This window comes from Dreissena polymorpha, chromosome 1, assembly GCF_020536995.1.
Source record: "Dreissena polymorpha isolate Duluth1 chromosome 1, UMN_Dpol_1.0, whole genome shotgun sequence".
Classification (NCBI taxonomy): Eukaryota; Metazoa; Mollusca; class Bivalvia; order Myida; family Dreissenidae; genus Dreissena; species Dreissena polymorpha.
Genome location: NC_068355.1, coordinates 190,592,398 through 190,603,885, shown reverse-complemented (window position 1 = coordinate 190,603,885; position 11,488 = coordinate 190,592,398).

Below are 11,488 nucleotides of genomic sequence, written 5' to 3'. Positions count from 1 at the left end.
TCCTCTCTTTAGGACTCTTTCTCAATGTAGCCAAGTCAGACCTCATTCCCTCTCAGGATTTCATATTCGTGGGAATGAATTTTCTGACCCACATCAATCGGGTCAGGGTCTCACCGCAACGTATATCAGACCTCCTTTTGAAGGTCAGATGGGTGCTGTCCCAATCTCATATCACAGCTCAAGATTTCCTCTCACTCAATGGTATCCTGAGCTCTGTAGCAGACTTCGTGCAGTTGGGACGTCTCTTCCTACATCCTCTTCAGCACTATCTCTCAGCTCGATGGAAATGGTCTCCAGACAATCTGCTAACACAGATTCCCATCCTTCCGTCCTTAGTCCCCCACCTTCTATGGTGGCTAGACGAGGAGACCCTGTTGGCAGGAGTACCGCTTCTTCCCCCGCAACCGTCTTTACATCTCATAACGAATGCGAGCATGGAAGGTTAGGGCACTCACCTGGAACCCCGCAGCATGACATTATCAGGATTGTGGTCTCCTCAGGAGTCTCTCCTGCACATAAACAATCTCGAAATGCGAGCAGTCTTTCTAGCTGTTTCTCAATTCCAATCACATCTTCGGGACTCCTGTGTGATGGTATCGACAGACAACACATCAGTCGTGGCTTACATCCAGAAACAGGGCGGGACACACTCTCACTCCCTGTATCTGGAAACAATGAAATTACTTGTTCTTTGCAAGAGCCTAAACGTCTCTCTCTTGTCCAAACACATACCAGGTCGTCTCAACGCCCTGGCGGACGGTTTGTCTCGCAAACACCAGTTACTTCCATCGGAGTGGACACTTCATCAGGAAGTGGCCAATCAGATATTCCTCAGATTCGGTTATCCACTGGTCGACCTGTTTGCGACCAGAGACAACCACAGATTTCCTCTGTATGTGAGTCCAGTGTACGAACCAGCAGCGTGGGCGGTAGACGCGCTTTTGTTCGATTGGGATCAACTGGACGCTTACGCTTATCCCCCACCCATTCTAATTCCCCAAATCTTAGGGAAAATCAGGATGAGCTCTTGCCGGATCCTCCTGATAGCCCCTTGGTGGCCCAGGAGATCCTGGTTCAACGACCTTCTCGGTCTCCTGTGCGAATTTCCCAGGGAACTCCCGCACAGGTCAGATCTCCTATCTCAGAGAGGCAGACTTCACATGGATCCAGACCTGTTTCACTTACACGTCTGGCCGTTATCAGGCAATCTCTGCAGAAGAAACGCTTTTCTGTCAGGGCTTCAACGCTCGTTGCCTCTGCAAGGAGAAAGTCCACCAGAGCAGTCTATGATGCTCGCTGGAAACTCTTCTCTAATTGGTGTGTTCGAGGGAAAATTGATTCCCTCAATCCCTCTGCTAGACGCATAGCGGATTTTCTAATCTATCTCTTTGATGATAAGAAACTTTCTCTTAGCTCCATCAAAGGATACAGATCTGTGCTTTCGCATACCTTGGCTTTTCGTAAGTCATCAAAAGTCTGTGCTGACCCAGCCATTTCGGAACTGATCCGAGCCATGGAACTTAAACGTCCTGTGTCTCGTTCTCTTACCCCCAAATGGGATTTGGCTTGTGTTCTTGGATCGCTTATTAAAGCTCCCTATGAACCCCTTAATCAGGCTTCTTTACAGTTCCTAACTTGGAAGACCGTTTTCCTTCTTACCATGGCTTCATCCAAACGTAGAAGTGAAATTCATGCTCTTTCTATCGAAGAAAGCCATCTTCGTTTTGATTCCTCCGATGGCTCTGTCACCTTGTTGTGTCAGCCAGCATTCCTTGCAAAAAATCAACTCCCCTCAATGGCTTCTAAACCCTTCAAGGTCCCAAGTCTTTCTAGAACTTGTGGTAATGAAGATGAAGATAGACTCCTCTGCCCTGTCAGGTCTTTGAAGTTCTATCTTAGTAGAGTTAAGTCTATTCGAGGTTCTCGCAAGAGACTCTTCATTCCCTTAAAAGGGGGGGCGATGTGTCTGCGGCTTCTATTTCCCGTTGGGTAGCCGCGACTATAAAAAGGGCTTACTCTTCTCTTTCTTCAAGGGATTCATCCCTTTTTAAGATTAGACCGCATGAATTACGAGCAATGTCGGCTTCGTGGGCATATATTAATCATACCCCACTCTCTGACGTGCTTCAAGCTGCTTTCTGGAGGAATCAGACTACTTTTTCATCTTTTTATCTTCGTTCTCTGGAGTGCCAACAGGACAACTTGTATTTGTTGGGCCCCCTTGTGGTTGCACAAACGGTAGTATCTTCTACGGCATAGGTATAATACGCTTATCCGTGAATTAAGTTAATACCGTAATAACGAAGATTAGCTGAGAACCCGATATATGGGTTCCTCTGTGATGGGGAGATTTTCGCGAACCTTCCCGCCTCAGCTGCAAATTCAGCATATGATATAAGGTAACGTAATTAAGCTATTAAAACAAATTTTTCTAGTAAAATTCGTTTTAATTAGTAATTACTTACCTGATATCGGTAAGTCCCACCTCCAACCCCGCTCTTCGTCTAATATTTCATATTTTTTATTGGAATAAGAGTGGATTATGGGTATTGTCCCGTTTTGGTTATGCGGCTACCCGGCACTGATATAACCGCTCTGACCTACCTGATGGGTTTCTCAAAAAGTGTGGGATTCCTCGGGCGAAAAATTCCGGATAAATTACGATCCTATCGGAGTAAATAGCATATGATATCAGGTAAGTAATTACTAATTAAAATGAATTTTACTAGAAAAATTTGTTTCAGGATGATATCTCAAGAATGCTTACGCCTGGGATCATGAAACTTCATAGGAACATTGATCATGACTGGCAGATTATCTTTATTATGTCCCCCTTCGAAGAAGAGGGGGTATATTGCTTTGCTCATGTCGGTCTGTCGGTCCGTCCACCAGGTGGTTGTCAGACAATAACTCAAGAACGCTTGGGCCTAGGATCATGAAATTTCATAGGTACATTGATCATGACTCACAGATGACCCCTATTGATTTTGAGGTCACTAGGTCAAAGGTCAAGGTGACCGAAATAGTAAAATGGTTTTCGGATGATAACTCAAGAACACATACGCCTAGGATCATGAAACTTCATAGGTAGATTGATCATGACTTGCAGATGACCCCTATTGATTTTGAGGTCACAAGGTCAAAGGTCAAGGTCACGGTGACCTGAAATAGTAAAATGATTTTCGGATGATAACTCAAGAACGCTTTTGCCTAGGATCATGACACTTCATAGGTGCATTGATCGTGACCCGCAGATGACCCCTATTGATTTTCAGGTCACTAGGTCAAAGGTCAAGTTCACAGTGACAAAAATCGTATTCACACAATGGCTGCCACTACAACGGACAGCCCATATGGGGTGCATGCATGTTTTACAAACAGCCCTTTTTAATTTTCGGGTCACTAGGTCAAAGGTCAAGGTCACGACTCGAAACAGTAAAATGTTTTCAGGATGATAACTCAAGAATGCTTACGCCTAGGGATCATGAAACTTCATAGGTACATTGATAATGACTGGCAGATGTCCCCTATTGATTTTCAGGTCACTAGGTCAAAGATCAAGGTCACAGTTACAAGAAACAGTAAAAAAGTTTCCGGATGATAACTCAAGAATGCTTACGCCTAGGATCATAAAACTTCATAGGTACATTGATCATGACTCGCAGATGACCCCTATTCATTTTCAGATCACTAGGTCAAAGGTCAAAGTCACAGTGACTCGAAACAGTAAAATGGTTTCCTGATGATAAATCAAGAATTGTTAGGCCTAGGATCATGAAACTTCATAGGTACATACATCATGACTAGCAGATGACCCCAATTGATTTTCAGGTCACTAGGTCAAAGGTCAAGGTCACAGTGACAAAATCGTATTCACACAATGGCTGCCACTACAACTGAGAGCCCATATGGGGGGCATGCATGTTTTACAAACAGCCCTTGTTTAAAAAGAGCAATATCGAAGCAATAAGTCCAGAATGACTTTCCCTTGAATATGAGAAAATTTTGAAATCCTGCTTGTTAACACAATTCCACAGTTTTCATCCAATTATTTCCAAATTTGCACAGTATCTTTATATCAATGAGGACTTGAAACCTATTGAATATGAGCAGTATCTGAGAAATAAGTACAAAATAATCTCCCCTTGAATTTGAGAAAATTCTCCTTGCTTGTGCGATTAAGTACACAGTTTCCATCTTATTCTTGCACAGTGTTTATAGCAGAAGAGCGATTCAGGCCCTGATGGGCCTCTTGTTCATAGCTTTTTGGATAATCTATGTTTTTTATGCCCCCGGATCGATAGATCGTGGGTATATTGTTTTTGACCTGTCTGTCTGTCATTTTGTCCCAAAACTTTAACCATACAGTAAAGTTTTGCAATAACTTTTGAAATATTAAACATAGCAACTTGATATTCGGCATGCATGTGTATCTCATGGAGCTTCACATTTTGAGTGGTGAAAGGTCAGGGTCATCATTCAAGGTCAAAGGTAAAAAATTTAAAACTTGAATATAGTGAAGTTTTGCAATAACTTTTGAAATATTGAACATAGCAACTTGATATTTGGCATGCATGTGTATCTCATGTAAGGGTGTCACGTTTAAATGGTCGCGTTTCGTGTTTTGCGGAAAAACGTTTTCCAAAACAGTAAACGTTTAAACGACAGTCAATATTAATATAATAAATATTGGGGTGCAAATAACGTAGCCGACTAGCCGTACGAAGTATATCGATGACAAACTGCGAAACCGGGTACTTGCGGTAAATCCGGGCTACCGAATTCGTCAATAATTTATTTCTTATTGGTTAGCGGATGGCACAGACATGAACAGAAACTTACCCAAAATCTTCGTTACTTTCCGAAAATCTTACAACTTGGCAATGAAACAGTGCATATGCCGCCATCTTGAAATATTTTAAGAGATTGATTAACCAAGTCAAACACTGTGGTAGCATGTTGAAAAGCAATATTTTAACCAAATTAGATATTTATTACGTTTTTGCTAGTTAACTGGTTTTTCATTTTCTGCGGTCAAACGATATACGCATTGTATTTCATATGCAAAATACGTGCATTTGTTTCGGAGTGTCGTTTTCGGAAACAGTATTTTTCATTGATTTTACATTATTTTTGACGTTCTTTAAATTGTTTTTATAGAATGATGAATACACATGTGGTGATTCGGATGCTCTGTTTTATAATATTTTTTGGTTTTAATATGAAGTCATTGTGCGAATGGGATATGCACTGAATATTACTTCCGGAAATAAAATACTATTTTCGGTTTGGAAATGCGATGGTACTGATGCTTATTAAACGGACATAGGGATACCGTTTAAACGGTAACGTTCGTTTATTTCATTTCGTTTAAACGTTTAGAAAAATCTGTAAACGTGACATCCTTAATCTCATGGAGCTGCACATTTTGAGTGGTGAAAGATCAAGGTCATCCTTCAAGGTCAAAGGTCAAAAATTTAAAAATTTAATATTGTAAAGTTTTGCAATAACTTTTGAAATATTGAACATAGCAACTTGATATTTGGCATGCATGTGTATCTCATAGAGCTGCACATTTTTAGCGGTGAAAGGTCAAGGTCATCCTTCAAGGTCAAAGGTCATAAATTTATAAATCTAATATAGTAAAGTTTTGCAATAACTTTTAAAATATTGAACATAGGAACTTAATATATTTGGCATGTATGTGTATCTCATGGAGCTTCACATTTTAAGTGGTGAAAGGTCAAGGTCATCCTTCAAGGTCAAAGGTCAAAAATTTAAAATTTAATATAGTAAAGTTTTGCAATAACTTTTGAAATATTGAACATAGCAACTTGATATTTGGCATGCATGTGTATCTCATGGAGCTGCACATTTAGAGTGGTGCAAGGTCAAGGTCAAGGTCATCCTTCACTTTAATATAGTAAATAAAGTTTAGCAATAACTTTTGAAATATTGAATATAGCAACTTGATATTTGGCATGCACGTGTATCTAGTGGAGCTGCAAATTTTGAGTGGTGAAAGGTCAAGGTCATCCTTCATGGTCAAAGGTCGAAAATTTAAAACTTGAATATAGTAAAGTTTTGCAATAACTTTTGAAATATTGAACATAGCAACTTGATATTTGGCATGCATGTGTATCTAATAGAGCTGCACATTTTGAGTGGTGTAAGGTCAAGGTCATCCTTCAAGGTCAAAGGTAAAAAAAAGCGGTGCATTAGGGGGCATTGTGTTTCTAACAAACACATCTCTTGTAATAAAATAATTTAAAATTTCAATATATTTTTTATGTCCCCAACTATAGTAGTGGGGGACATATTGTTTTTGCCCTGTCTGTTGGTCTGTTGGTCTGTCTGTTGGTCTGTTGGTCTGTCTGTTTGCGCCAACTTTAACATTTTGCAATAACTTTTGCTATATTGAAGATAGCAACTTCATATTTGGCATGCATGTGTATCTCATGAAGCTGCACATTTTGAGTGGTGAAAGGTCAAGGTCAAGGTCATCCTTTAAGGTCAGAGGTCAAATATATGTGGCTAAAATCGCTCATTTTATGAATACTTTTGCAATATTGATGATAGCAACTTGATATTTGGCATGCATGTGTATCTCAAGGAGCTGCACATTTTGAGTTGTGAAAGGTCAAGGTCATCCTTCAAGGTCAGAGGTCAAATAAATGTGGCCCCAATCGCTTATTTTATAAATACTTTGCAATATTGAAGATAGCAACTTGATATTTGGCATGCATGTGCATGTCATGGAGCTGCACATTTTGAGTGGTGAAAGGTCAAGATCAAGGTCATCCTTCAAGGTCAGAGATCAAATATATGTGGCCCAAATCGCTTATTTATGAATACTTTTGCAATATTGAAGATAGCAACTTGATATTTGGCATGCATGTGTATCTCATGGAGCTGCACATTTTGAGTGGTGAAAGGTCAAGGTCATCCTTCACAATGTCAAGGTCTTCCTACAAGGTCAAACATCATATAGGGGGGACATTGTGTTTCACAAACACATCTTGTTTGACTGTTTTAAACCAGCATTTAATATATTATTATGATTGTACATTATTGTTGTATCATTATTAGATATTGATTGTATTACTGTTGATATTGATTGTATCATTGTTTGATATTGTTGTATCATTGTTTGATATTGATTTTATCATTGTTTGATATTGATTTATTGTTGTTTTATATTGATTTTATCGTTGTTTGATATTGATTATATCTTTGTTTTTTTTGTTATTGGTGTGTACAAAAAATTATAATGTACATAAAACCACAAAACAATTATGATTAAACAATTTAAATAAATTTAGCAGCGCAATATGTAGTCAGTCAGTGTGCACAAACTAAATTTTGTGTCTTTTTAGCCGATGGGCTATTAATTTTCATCATTTAAACACCTCGGGCAATTTTTTACAATTAAATCATCTTGAAATTAAGACGGCAGTGCGTTACAAATAGTGGTTTATGTTGTGAATAAGTAGTAGTTGTTCACACATTTATTCATTATTCAAATTTATTTAAAAGGAGTAGATGAAAATTAAATGAAATAATGTAAATGTTCTTTCATGCTTTAACATTGAACACTGTGCAGATTCAACCAAAATAACGTTTATTTCACTGCAGCTTTTATTGATCTTTATCATATTTATTAATGACAATTCAGGTTGAGATTATTTTGTAGTTGTGAAGCTATCAATTACAAAAAGCCAACCTCTTTATTACTTTAATCAAAAGCATTGTTATATTATTGTTTTTTCCTTATCAACTTTCAATACAAGTTAAGCTTATTATCCCCCGCCAGAGGTGGAGGGATATTGTTTTGGCGTTGTCCGGCTGTCCGTCCGTCCGGCACTTTGTGTCCGGAGCCATATCTTGGAAGTGCTTTGGCTGATTTTATTGAAACTTTGTATGAGTATATATGCATAAGAGGATGAGCACGCCAAATGGCATTGTACACCATCTGTTAAAACAGAGTTATGGCCCTTTGTATCTTGAAAAAATGCTTTTTACTATAGGCACTTTTGTGTCTGGAGCCATATCTTGGAAGTGCTTTGGCGGATTTCATTGAAACTTCGTATGAGTATATATATGCATAAGAGGATGATGCACGCAAATGGCATTGTACACCATCTGTGTAAAACAGAGTTATGGCCTTTTGTATCTTGAAAAAATGCTTTTTTCTATAGTCACTTTTTGTGTCCGGAGCCATATCTTGAAGTGCGTTGGCGGATTCATTGAAACTTGGTATGAGTAGTATATATATGCATATGAAAATGATGCAAGCCAAATGGCATTGTATACCATCTGTTAAAAACAGAGTTATGGCCCTTTGTATCTTGAAAAATGCTTTTTACTATAGTCACTTTTGTGTCCGGAGCCATATCTTGGAAGTGCTTCGGCAGATTTCATTGAAACTTGGTACGAGTATATATCCCCCACCAGTGGCAAAGGGGTATTGTTTTGGCGTTGTCCGGCTGTCCGTTCCGTCTGTCCATCACTTTTGTGTCCGGAGCCATATCTTGGAAGTGCTTTTGCGGATTTCATTGAAACTTGGTATGAGTATATATATTGATAATAGGATGATGCACACCAAATGGCATTGTACACCATCTGATAATAACAGAGCTATGGCCCTTTGTATCTTAAAAAATGCTTTTTTAGTGTCAATATAACACTTTTGTGTCCAGTAGTATATAGGCGGGGGATATCAATTCAACGAATTGCTTGTCAGATTTGTTACATAATTTGAAAACCACCATCCCCACACTTAACACTTTCTCTAAAATCTAAGGAGAGAAACAATACTGACAAAAAATCTGTAAGGGAAGTTATTTCAAAATTGATTCTGATATGGCAAGCTGGTGTGAAAACATTGCTTGAAATTGTATTTGAGAAATTCTGGATCAAGGTCACTTGCTAAAATTAAATAAAAGTTGAGTTTTAATGGAGGTATTTTATTTAAAGTAAATGGCTCCTTATATGCATTCTGAATATAACAGTCCATTTTAGGCCAATAAGTACTGGTAAACCACCTGAACTGTTGGGTCATCTTGTCATTCTAGAAAGTACACATTTTATTTCATACAATCACTGAAATTTGGGTGTATATCAATAGTCACCAGAGCGCAGTAAATAAACAACATAATCTAGACAGTGTTTTGTAATAGTTGCACATTTTGAGTGAAATCATTCATGTGCCAAGTCAGTGTATCCTCATTGAGTTCTCATATCCATCCCCTCTCCCCAGCTGCTGATCCAGTGTGTACAGACCTTGACCCTCTGCATTGTCATGTGATTTGTCAGAGAAGCCCACTGCCATGTCCCACCTGCTGCAGGCGGTGGGCAGTCTACACGAGGCAGGACACCTTCACCTGGTACGGGGACTCCTCAGAGATTCCTGCCTCAAGGTATGCCAGCGGTTGACTTTATGACATGATTATGTGCAGTCCTTGTAGTCGTTCGCAAAGGTTTGACAGACTTTTCATGTACATGAGCCTCCCTCTGGATTAACCCTTTGCATGCTGGGAATTTGTTCTGCTAAATGTCGTCTGCTGAATTATAAAATCAGCATTTTCTTCATTTTTTTTCAAAGAATACTATCAGAATAGCAAACAGTTTGGATCCAGATGAGACGCCACGTTCTGTGGCGTCTCATCTGGATCCAAACTGTTTGCAAAGGCCTTCAAATTCGGTTCCAGTACTGAAAGAGTTAACTGGGTTAGATACTTCTGCTGTACATGTCACCCAGATAAGCTTGTGCAGTCTGCACAGGCTAATCAAGGACGACACTATCTGCTTTCACGGCTCTCGCTGGGTTAAAATGGGTTTTTTTTTGCCACCCATTTATTTATCGCCACTTGACTCATTTTGTTACCATTTTTAGCTCGGCTGTTTTTGGAGAAAACCTGAGGTATTGTCATAGCCAGCTGCCGTCCACGTCGTGCTTAAACCTTAATGTAGGCTCTAAAATCAAAATGCTTCCACATAAACTTTGAAACTTCATATGTAGATGCACCTTGATGAGTTTTACACGCCACACCCATTTTTAGCTCGACTATTATATGTAATATATATAGTGGAGCTATCCTACTCACAGCGTCGATGTTTTTCTGTTAGCGTTAGCGTTCAAAATGTTAAAGTTTTTTCGTACTACCCAATAATTATCATTGTCCCTTGACATATTGCTTTCATATATTGCATAATTGTTTACCAAATGACCCCAACTATAAACAAGAGCAGGACAACTCTATAAGCATTTTTCCATATGTATGGCCCCTTTTCCACTTAGAATATGCAGCAAATGTTAAAGTTTGTGTACTACCCTGAATATTTTCAATGTTCCGTGACATATTGCTTTCATATTTTGCAAACTTGTTACATCATGACCCCAACCTATAAACAAGAGCAGACAACTGTATCAAGGATTTTGACAGAATTATGGCCCCTTTTATACTTAGAATATGCATATTATTGATAAATCTATGTTAAAGTTTGCGTACTACCCCAAATATTTCCTGTGTCCCTTGACATATTGCTTTCAATTTTGCATACTTGTTAACAATCATTACCCCAACACTATTAACAAGAGCAGACAACTGTATAAAGATTTTGACAGAATTATTGCCCCTTTTATACTTAGAATATGCATATTATGATAAACCTATGTTAAAGTTTGCGTACTACCCCCAATATTTCCTGTGTCCCTTGACATATTGCTTTCATATTTTGCATACTTGTTTACAACATATGACCCAACCATATAACAAAAGCAGACAACGGTATTTATAAAAGCATTTTGACAGAATTAGGCCCCTTTTATAATTAGAATATGCATAATATTGATAATCTATGTTAAAAGTTGACAAAAACAACTTGCAACAATGCACTTCACCCACTCCATCTCCCAGGGCCCCCCCCCCTAAAAAAAATAAAAAATGTTTTTTTCTATTTTTGAAAGATCATCTATAATTGATCACAAACCCACATTATGCATGTACCCCCACCCACCCCCCCACCCCCCCCCCCTCTCCATAATGGCTTACGTTATTCTGTCAAGCACTCGAAAAGTCGAGCACGCTGTCCTCTGACAGCTCTTGTTGGGTCACCAGGTCAAGGTCAAGTCACGTCTGACAAGCTTTCATTTATGCAAAACTGCACCCACAGCAAGTGTTGATACCAGCTATGCGGTGTCTTTGTTAAATAATAGTTTTCGTGCCATAACATTATTATTCCCCCCTTTGAAGAAGAGGGGGGGATATTGTTTTGCACATGTCGGTCCGTCCGTATGTCCGTCCACCAGATGGTTTCCGGATGATAACCAAGAATGCTTAGTTAGGATCATGAAACTTCATAGGTAATGGATACTGACTCGCAGATGACCCCTATTGATTTTGAGGCACTAGGTCAAAGGTCAAGGTCACAGTGACTGGAAATAGTAAAATGGTCTGGATGATAACTCAAGAACGCTTATGCCTTG